This window comes from Giraffa tippelskirchi, chromosome 9, assembly GCF_054371585.1.
Source record: "Giraffa tippelskirchi isolate mGirTip1 chromosome 9, T2T-mGirTip1v1.2.pri, whole genome shotgun sequence".
NCBI classification, from domain to species: domain Eukaryota; kingdom Metazoa; phylum Chordata; class Mammalia; order Artiodactyla; family Giraffidae; genus Giraffa; species Giraffa tippelskirchi.
In genome coordinates, this window is record NC_137283.1 from 80,046,127 (window position 1) to 80,057,412 (window position 11,286).

General features: G+C 37.0%; 1 long non-coding RNA gene across 1 annotated transcript; it reads left to right on the top strand.

Annotated features, from left to right (window-relative positions):
* The first annotated feature begins 5,937 nt into the window (after positions 1 to 5,937).
* Positions 5,938 to 10,686, top strand: LOC145521464 (uncharacterized). The gene is made up of 2 exons (XR_014065399.1): positions 5,938 to 6,365; positions 7,497 to 10,686. It is a non-coding gene; the product is annotated as an uncharacterized LOC145521464 (long non-coding RNA).
* The last annotated feature ends 600 nt before the right edge of the window (positions 10,687 to 11,286 follow it).

Here is an 11,286-nt window from a genome sequence, read left to right on the forward strand (position 1 = left end):
GGAGTGTGTAGCAATTTTGTAGTTGAACAATGTTCTTCTTTTGTGAATGGACAGACATGAGCTTGGAGGGATCTAATTTTTATCTCATAGACATAGAGAAATGCTGTCTGCTAACAGTGTTTCTGGAAATGAGTTACTTAAGGAAGAGACTAGCACAATGAGAATATCGAGTCTCAGTCAGCCAGCCTCAGGCAAGGGCAGCTTTGTTCTCTCTCCCTTTTATAACTCACAAAATGTTTTATTAATATCTATGGGTGATAAAATAATTTTGTTACATATATAATATAAAATTCAAAGATTATATCTAAACATGGATTTTAATACTTCATTTATCTCTACTTGAAGATATATTTAAGGTGTGTTTCATTATTTTAAAGTATAATGAAAACTCTGAAGATAGTCAGTTAAAAAATTAAGTTGAAAATAATTGAATTGATATGCTTGAATTCAGGCTAAAGCAGCAGCCTGTTTTCTTAAGTGAAAAATGAAATTAAAAACCTCTATGGGAGAGGGCGAGGGCTGGATGATATGAGGAATGCCACTGAAGCATGTAAATTATCATATGTGAAACGAATCGCCATTCCAGGTTCAATGCATGATACAGGGTGCTCGGGCCTGGTGCACCGGGATGACCCAGAGGGATGGGATGGGAGGGAGGTGGGAGGGAGGTTCTGGAAGGGGAAAACATGTACACCCATGGTGGATTCATGTCAATGTACGGCAAAACCAATACAATATCGTAAAGTTTAAAAATAGATAAGTAAACTAATTTAAAAAAATAATAATAATAAATAAATAAATAAATAAAATTAGGAGCCTTGAAAAACAAACAAACAAACAAACAAAAAACCTCAGGCAACAAAAGAAAAAAAAATAAAGTGGACTAACTCAAACTAAATAGCTTTCACACAACAAAGAAAACAGACAATAAAATGAAAAGGCAAGCTATAGATTAGGAGAATTTATTTTGTTAACCATGTATCATCAGAAAAGCTTAGCATCCAAGGTTTATAAGGAATACATGCATTCATTACCAAAAAGAAAAACAAACAATCCAATTAAAAATGGGAAATGGGACAGATATCTTGCAAAGAAGACAGTTGTTGTTTTTCAGTTGCTAAGTTGTGTCTGACTGTGATTTCAAGGAGTGAAGCACACCAGGCTCTTCTGTCCTCCACTGTCTCCCAGTGTTTGCTCAAATTCAAGTCCTTTGAGTCAGTGATGTGGATCATCTCATCCTCTGATATTCCTTCTTTTGCCTTCTTGCCTTTAGTCTTGCAAACATCAGGGTCTTTTCCATGAATCAACACTTTGTATCAGATGACCAAAGTACTGGAGCTTCAACTTCAGCATCAGTCCTTCCAGTGATCACTCAGGGTTGATTTCCCTTACTATTGACTGGTTTGATCTCCTCCCAGTCCAAGGAACTCTCAAGAATCTCTCTAACACCGTAGTTCAAAAGCATCTATTATTTGATGCTAAGCCTTCTTTATGGTCCAACTCTCACATCTATTCCAAGATTTTCCTGGTGGCTCAGATGATAAAGAATCCACCTACAATGCAGCAGGCCTGGGTTCCATCCCTGGTATGGGAAGATCCCCTGGAGAGGGAAACAGCTGTCCAGTCCAGTATTCTTGCCTGGAAAAGCCCATGGATAGAGAAGCCTGGCAGGATACAGACTGTGGGATCGCAGAGAGTCAGACAAGACTGAGTGACTAACACACTAATATCCATACATGACTACTGGAAAAATCATAGCTTTGACTATATGAACCTTTGTCAATAAAATGATATCTTTGTTTTTTAATATGCTGTCTAGGTTTGTCATTGCTTTCCTTCCAAGGAGCAGGCATCTTGGCTGCAGTCACCGTCCACAGAAATTTTGGAGCCCCAGAAAATAAAATCTGTTACTGCTTCCATTTTTTCTCCTTCTATTTGTCATGAAGTGATGATTGGAGCCAGATACCATGATCTTCGTTTTTTTGCATGTTAAGTTTCAAACCAACATTTTTCACTCTCCTGTTTGACCCTCATCAAGAGGCTCTTTAGTTCCTCTTCACTTTCTTCACTTAGAGTGGTATCATCTGCATATCTTAGGTTGTTAATATTTCTCTTTCATCCAGCCTGGCACTTTGTGTGATATACTCTGTATATAAGTTTTCCAAGTGGAAAGCAGAAAGAAGATGTACAAATGGTCAACAGGAACACATAAAAATGTGTTCAATATTACACATCGTCAGAGAAATGCAAATTAAAACCATGAGAAGCACTTCACACCTGTCAAGGTAGAAATTGTCAAAAATAATAAAAGATAACAAGCATTGGCAAGATATGGAGAAAATGAAATGTATTTTCATGCACTGGTGGTGGGAATGTAAATTGGCATTTTTACATTATGGAAAACAGAATGCTGGTTCTTAAAAAACTAAAAATAGAGCTACCATATGATCCAATAATTCTCTTCTGGATATATAATGGAAATAAAATCAATACTTCCAAAAGATATTTGTACTCCCATGTTCACTGCAGCATTAGTCATAATAGCTAAATTATGGAAATAATTTAAGTTTCTGTGGAACAATGAATGGATAAATAAATTATAGCTTATATATGAAAACTATTTAGCCTTAAGAGAAGGAAATTCTACTTTTGCAGATTTCTAAAGTTGGATGAGTTGATTTCCATATCACTTATCTTTATAGTAAATGATACTGTGCCTTTATTACTGTCACTTACACCTCTTATATGACTTCTATATGACAGAAATATAGCACTTAATCTATTATTTACTAATTATAACATTGTCACATTGCTATAAATATTTGAATTCTGCCATCACTTTAAAACTTTAGACATCAATTTCCTTTAAGTTTACCTAAATCACCATCAATTAAAATACAATCCACTAGACTAATAAGACTCATCTTTAGCTTCTTCACATTTTTATAAGCATCTATTAATACATCCACTTAGACCTTTTAAAAGCAGTATTTCCCGTTAAGAAGTTTAACAACGTCATAAAGAACTTGATCCTGAAAGTGATGCATAAACTCGAAAGTAACAGATTTATATGATTGCTGCAAATCTCAGCCAGAGGAAAAACAGTCAGTAATATGCACATTTCTACTAATATTACAGTGGAAAGTTCAGAATTTGTGATTTTGCAAATTGAAGGCATAGTTATAAAAAGAAAACTTGTGGAAATAGGTTTTTAATTTTTCATACCAAAGATGTACATAAATAAAATATATACTATCTTGGTTCCTCAATTGTAAATTATGTCAAAAGGAGTCTTCAGAAAATAAAACCTCAGGGAAAAATAAACAGCATACATTTTAAAAATATAACTTGTAAATACAATGTGATTTTCAGGATGAAAAGGCCAAGTATACTTCATTAGCACTTTTTAAGGTGTGTTGAAGGTTTTAACAGTTTTTTCAATGTGTACAGATTCAAGTCCTGTGCATCATAAAGAATTAATTGATCCCTCAAATATCAGAAATTTTATTTCAAATTAATGCAGTTTATTTAACACACCCTCACTATTATCACATATTAGCTAATATTATCACATAATAACAAGAACGTCTTTGACCCTGAAGTGCATTTTTCCAATAATGATAGATTAATCATTTTGTCAGAATTTAACTGGCAATCTTTGCTCCTTTGTACATTTGTATTAGTTTCCTTTGAGTGTTGTAACTAACTGTCACAAACGTAAGACAGTACAAATGTCTTGCTTTGTACTGGTAACCCGATGTTCACAAAAGTTTTGGAAAGGGCTGCGCTCCTCTGAAGACTCCCTTGTCTTGCCATCTTAGGTTTTGGATGCTCGCTAAACTTGGTGGAGATGTCTTCCTGGTATCAGCCCAATCTCTTGCTTTAACCATCTGCTTACTCTTCTTCCAATATCTTGCAACAGTTAGAATTGGACATGGAACAACAGACTGGTTCCAAATAGGAAAAGGAGTATGTCAAGGCTATATATTGTCACCCTGCTTATTTAACTTATATGCAGAGCACAACATGAGAAACGCTGGGCTGGAGGAAGTACAAGCTAGAATCAAGGTTGCCAGGAGAAATATCAATAACCTCAGATATGCAGATGACACCACCCTTATGGCAGAAAGTGAAGAGGAATTAAAGAGCCTCTTGATGAAAGTGAGAGAGGAGAGTGAAAAAGTTGGCTTAAAGCTCAGCATTCAGAAAACTAAGATCATGGCATCCGGTCCCATCACTTCCTGGGAAATAGATGGGGAAACAGTGGAAACAGTGGCAGATTTTATTTTGGGGAGCTCCAAAATCACTGCAGATGGTAACTGCAGCCATGAAATTAAAAGACACTAACTCCTTGGAAGAAAAGTTATGAGCAACCTAGACTAGATATTAAAAAGCAGAGACATTATTTTGCTAACAAAGGTCCGTCTAGTCAAGGCTATGGTTTTTCCAGTAGTCATGTATGGATGTGAGAGTTGGACTATAAAGAAAGCTGAGTGCCGAAGAATTAATGCTTTTGAACTGCAGTGTTGGAGAAGACTCTTGAGAGTCCCTTGGACAGCAAGGAGATCCAACCAGTCCATCCTAAAGGAAATCAGTCCTGGGTGTTCATTGAAAAACTGATGCTGAAGCTGAAACTTTGGCCACCTGGTGAGAAGAACTGACTCATTTGAAAAGACCCTGATGCTGGGAAAGATTGAAGGCGGGAGGAGAAGGGGATGGCAGAGGATGAAATGGTTGGATGGCATCACTGACTCAATGGACATGAATTTGTGTAAATTCCAGGAGTTGGTGATGGACAGGGTGGCCTGGTGTGCTGCAGTGCATGGGTCACAAAGCGTTGGACATGACTGAGCGACTGAACTGAACTGAACTGAATATCTTGTCCCTCTTTTGGAGAACTCTTGTGATTACTTTCACGGGCTACCTGGTAAACCAGTATAATCTCAACATATCAAGATCTTATTTTAACCAAAGCTGCATATTAATGTTTATCAGATAATGTAATATTCACAGACTCCAGGAATTAAGTTCCAGATACCTTTTGGAGGAAGCATTATTCAGCTTACTACACTACCCTCGAAGTTTCTTACAATAAATAAGTGGCCTCTTATAATTAATGAAATATGGTCAATCATTTATTCCTTAATTTTTTTTTTTGCCTTGAGACCTATTAGATTTCAATTTCCTGGACTTCTCTTCTTCTGATCTTCATCTTGTCTAGAATTCCCTTCCCATTCCTCTATTCCACATGCCTTGTCTTGATAATGTATGTCACTATTTAAAGATTCTTAAAAAAAAAAATTAGAATATAGCTGATTTAGAATGTTGTGTTAATTTCAGGTGTACAGCAAAGTGAATCTGTTATTCACAAACATATATCCATTTTTTTTCAGATTCCTTTCTCATATGAGTCATTAGAGAGTGTTGAATAGAGTTCCCTGTGCTATACAGTAGGTCCTTATTAGTTATCTATTTTATACATAGTAGTGTGTGTGTGTGTGTGTATGTGTGTGTGTGTACGTAAATCCAAATCTCCCAATTTATCTCTCCTCCTTATTTCTCCTTGTAACCATAGGTTTGCTTTCTACATTTTAATTCCATTTCTGTTTTATAGATAAATTCATCTTTACATTTTTTTTTTTAGATTTCATATGTAAAAGATATATGATACTTGTCTTTTTATGTCTAACTTACTTCACTCAGTATGACAGTCTCTAGGCCCATCTGATATTTCTCTTCAGGAAGCTTTCTATTGCCAATTATGATGCCTTAGTCACCCTTATACTTGATTGCATTTGTTTTCTATGTGTGTAACAAGTTTTCACAAAGTTAGCAGTTAGAACTCACATTTGTCATCTTATGATGTCTGCAGGTCAGAAAGCTGGTTGTGACGTCACAGAGTTTTCTGCCCCTGGTGCCACGGGGCTGGAGTCAAATGCCTCTCAGGGCTGTCAGCTGACCACAGGCACAGGTTTCTTCCCTAAACTCGCTGGTTGTTAGTCGAAATTAGGTTCTTATGGTTTTAGTGCTATGGTCTCATTTTCTGACTGGCTGTCTACCTGGAGGTTCTCAGGTTCTAGGAACCACTACACTTCCCCGCCACATGGTACTCTCTAACATACAGTCTTCATTTTGATCCTTCCAGGCAAGAAGGAGAATGCCTTTGACTTCTTTTAAAGTCTTACCTGATTTGGTCAGACTCACCCAGGGTAATCTCTCTCTTAATTAATGCCAAGTCACCTGATTAGGTGACTGTGGTTATATCCACAAATCCCTTCCCCCAATGTAATGGAATATAATAATGGAAGTGATGCTTCATCACACTGGCAAATCTCACTCACACTTATTGGAAGAGGATTCAGCAAGTAAGACAAGTAATCTAAGGGTGGGGATCTCGGGGTGCTCATTAAGATTCTACCACCACAGAATGGAAGTCACCATGTGACTCTTCAGCATGAAAAATGGACCATGGGCCCTGTTATGACTCTGCACTGATTTACTCCCCATTTAAACCACTCATTGTTTATAACTTCCATATCTACCATACTTCTGGTCACATTTAACATCTCATGGGCAGGTACTAATTTAGCATTTGTATAAATAATATATAAGTCATCATGGCATCAAGGGTGCAGTGAACTCATGCATATTCTGTAAAAAATATTCTTGTAGGAGTTTTTTTTTCCCTCAAATATGAATATGAATTATTGTTCAGCACTCTAATGGATTATATGCATGAAATTATTTATGAAAGAGACAAGCTAAGTTAACTTGCTACTAGCAAAGCAAAACACATTTCCTCACAATTATATATTTAGAAGTAGTAACTAGAAAAAATTGCTTACCACGGCAAAGGACTTTCCAGGTGATAGAGTAGTATCAAATCCGCCTGCCAATGCAGGGGATGGAGAGACATGGGTTTGATTCCTGGGTTGGGAAGATCTCCTGGAGTAGGCAATGACAACCTGCTCCAGTATTCTGGCCTGGAAAATTCCATGGACAGAGAAGCCTGGAAGGCTACAATCCATTGGGGTGTAAACTATGTAATTAGAAAAAAAAAAAGTTTGCATGAAAACTTGTTAAGAATAATTCATTTTTTTTCATGTGTTTCTGGCAGATGTTCAGAACAATTTCTCCTATTTTATAAGGAAAATGCTTCAATTATTTAAAATACTGTCCAGAAATGTATAATTTACAAGACACTTGAAGTTTATAATGGCTTAAAGACAAAGAAAAGGCCTTGTTTGTAATTGAATTAACCATATTACTTACATTAAATCTTGCAAAAAATATCCACTTAGTGGATTTTTTTTTATTTAGTGGATTTTTTTAAGGAAATACTTATTTCTATGGTATGTGGAAGAATTGTTGTTTTTTTACTTTTTTTTTTTTAATGTCCTTGGAAACGTGAAATACTTCCATTCAACTTGGTACAGTTTCTATTGCTCTTACTTTTTGAACATTAACTATCATTTGGGGTCCTTCTCTGTATGTAGAATGGGTGAGTTTAACTCAGATGACCATTATATCTACTACTGTGGGCTGGAATTCCTTAGAAGAAATGGAGTAGCCATCATGGTCAACAAAAGAGTCCGAAATGCAGTATTTGGATGCAATCTCGAAAATGACAGAATGATCTCTGTTCATTTCCAAGGCAAACCATTCAATATCATGGTAATCCAAGTCTATATCCTGACCAGTAAAACTGAAGAAGCTGAAGTTGAACGGTTCTATGAAGACCTACAAGAACTTTTAGAGCTAACAATCACAAAAGATGTCCTTTTCATTATAAGGGGCTGGAATACAAAAGCAGGAAGTCAGGAAACACCTGGTGTAACAGGCAAATTTGGCCTTGGAGTACAGAATGAAGCAGGGCAAAGGCTAATAGAGTTTTGCCGAGAGAATGCACTGGTCATAGCAAACACCCTCTTACAACAACACAAGAGAAGACTCTACACATGGACATCACCAGATGATCAACATCGAAATCAGATTGATTATATTCTTTGCAGCCAAAGATGAAGAAACTCTATACAGTCAGCAAAAACCAAACCGGGAGTGGACTGTGGCTCAGATCATGAATTCCATATTGTCAAATTCAGACTTAAATTGAAGAAAGTAGGGAAAACCACTAGACAATTCAGGTATGACCTAAATCAAATCCCTTATGACTATAAAGTGGAAGTGAGAAATAGATTTAAAGGACTAGATCTGATAGACAGAGTGCCTGATGAACTACAGACGGAGGTCTGTGACATTGTACAGTAGATAGGGATTAAGACCATCACCATGGAAAAGAAATGCAAAAAAGCAAAATGGCTCTCTGAGGAAGCCTTAAAAAGAGCTGCGAAAAGAAAAGAAGTGAAAAGCAAAGGAGAAATCCCATCTGATGCAAGGAGAGATAAAACGCCTTCCTCAGCGATCAATGCAAATAATTAGAGGAAAACAACAGAATGGGAAAGACTAGAGATCTCTTCAAGAAAATTAGAGATAACAGTAGAATATTTCATGCAAAATGGGATCAATAAAGGACAGAAGTGGTATGGACCTAACAGAAGCAGAAGATATAAAGAAGAGGTGGCAAGAATACACAGAAGAACTGTACAAAAAAGATATTCACAACCCAGATAATCACGATGGTGCGATCACTCACCTAGAGCCAGACATCCTGGAATGTGAAGTCAAGTGGGCCTTAGAAAGCATCACCACGAACCAAGCTATTGGAGATGATGGAATTCCAGTTGAGCTATTTCAAATCCTGAAAGATGATACAGTGAAAGTGCTACACTCAATATGCCAGCAAATTTAGAAAACTCAGCAGTGGCCACAGGACTGGAAAATGTCAGTTTTCATTCCAATCCCAAAGAAAGGCAATGCCAAAGAATGCTCAAACTATCGCACAATTGCAGTCATCTCAAACGCTAGTAAAGTAATGCTCAAAATTCTTCAAGCCAGGCTTTAGCAATACATGATCCGTGAACTTCCAGATGTTCAAGCTGGTTTTAGAAAAGGCAGAGGAACCAGAGATCAAATTACCAACATCCACTGGATCATCGAAAAAGCAAGAGAGTTCCAGAAAAACATCTATTTCTGCTTTATTGACTACGCCAAAGCCTTTGACTGTGTGGATCACAATAAACTGTGGAACATTCTGAAAGAGATGGGAATACCAGACCATCTGACCTGTCTCTTGGATAAACCTGTATGCAGATCAGGAAGCAACAGCTAGAACTGGACATGGAACACAGACTGGTTCCAAATAGGAAAAGGAGTATGTCAAGTCACCCTGCTTATTTAAGTTATATTCAGAGTACATCATGAGAAATGCTGGGCTGGAAGAAGCACAAGCTAGAATCAAGATTGCCGGGAGAAAGATCAATAACCTCAGATATGCAGATGACATCACCCTTATGGCAGAAAGTGAAGAAGAACTAAAAAGCCTCTTGAAAGTAAAAGAGGAGAGTGAAAAAGTTGGCGTAAAGCTCAACATTCAGAAAACTAAGATCATGGTATCTGGTCCCATCACTTCATGGGAAATAGATGGGGAAACAGTGGAAACAGAGGCAGACTTTATTTTGGGGGGCTCCAAAATCATTGCAGATAGTGATTGCAGCCACGAAATTAAAAGACGCTTACTCCTTGGAAGAAAATTTATGACCAACCTAGATAGCATATTTAAAAGCAGAGGCATTACTTTGCAAACAAAGTTCCATCTACTCAAGGCTATGGTTTTTCCAGTCACCAAGCATGGATGTGAGAGTTGGATGGTGAAGAAAGCTGAGAGCTGAAGAGTTGATGCTTTTGAACTGTGGTGTTGGAGAAGACTCTTGAGAGTCCCTTGGACTGCAAGATCCAACCAGTCCATCCTAAATGAGATCAGTCCTGGGTGTTCATTGGAAGGACTGATGTTGAAGCTGAAACTCCAATACTTTGGCCACCTCATGCGAAGAGTTGACTCATTGGAAAAGACTCTAATCCTAGGAAGGACTGGGGGCAGGAGGAGAAGAGGACGACTTAGCATGAGATGGCTGGATGGCATCACCAAGTCGTTGAATATGTGTTTGGGTAAACTCCAGGAGTTGGTGATGGACAGGGAGGCCTGGCGTGCTGTGAATCATGGGGTTGCAAAGAGTCGGACAGGACTGAGCAATTGAACTGAACTGAACTGAACTGGAGATCTTTGTCCTCGGAAATTTCTAGGATCCTTTGGGACTACCATAGGGATTCTGTAGTTGTAAAGTTTTTCTAAGTGCCACTGTACTTTCAAACTTTGGAAACATTATCCCATGTTCTAATTCTTTGTTATGCCTGATCCTTACAGTTTTGAAATTACTGATAAAACCTGAGAAGTTAAAGGACATAGTGATTATTGAACATTCTCTCCTCTGAGGTATTCAGCAAAACATTTTTACAATACATGTAAATGCATAGAAATGCAAATGCATCATTTAAATATACGTTATTGTTTAAATACTTTCCAAATAGCTAATATCCACATATTTCAACTATGATTGGAAAACTGACACTTGAAAATGGTTTATTTTTGATGATGTTTTGCCTCATTTTTGTTTCTTATGGATTCCCTTGGGTTAATTCAGTTTTTTTCTTATCTCCAAATACTTGTGTGCATTTCACCAAATCACAATCATTTATTTAGTGTATTTTCTGAGTAAAACTTAAAATTTAGTTTCAGGACTGAAGTGTTACTCTTAAAATTGAAGGCCTATTTCAATAATATTTTTCATCAGATATTTGTTTTTATAATTGCAAGAAGTCTATCAAACAAAGCTTATCATGATTGCAATCTCCAGGGTACCTGAAAGAAAACATAAAGAAGCATCAGAGCATTAATAATGTACTTTCTTAATTACAATGTCTTCAGAGAACATTATTGAACAAAATTTGAGAAATATGGGAAAATAATAATATTTTTTAAAATGCTGTCATTTAAGATTGCTGCCTGTTGGTACTTTGTTAGATGAAGCATAGAAGTCATAAATAGCATTTTTTTCCTAAAATTGCAATGTAGAGAGAGAGAATCACACTGATAATGTGGAAGAGACTTACAAGTCATTGCCTAGAGACTAAATTGAATGTGCATATGCAGAAATATGCCAGTAAATGGCAGCAGTGTTGGGGAGACTTGTTCACTGCATAAACACTGACACTCTGATTCTTTCCTTTGAGGTTCACACTGTAAATTTGGACCTTGTGAGGCTAGTAATCCTTGTGAGAATGGCACTGTTTGTAGAGATAAAGTGGATCTGGGATCACTTCCCCTTGGAT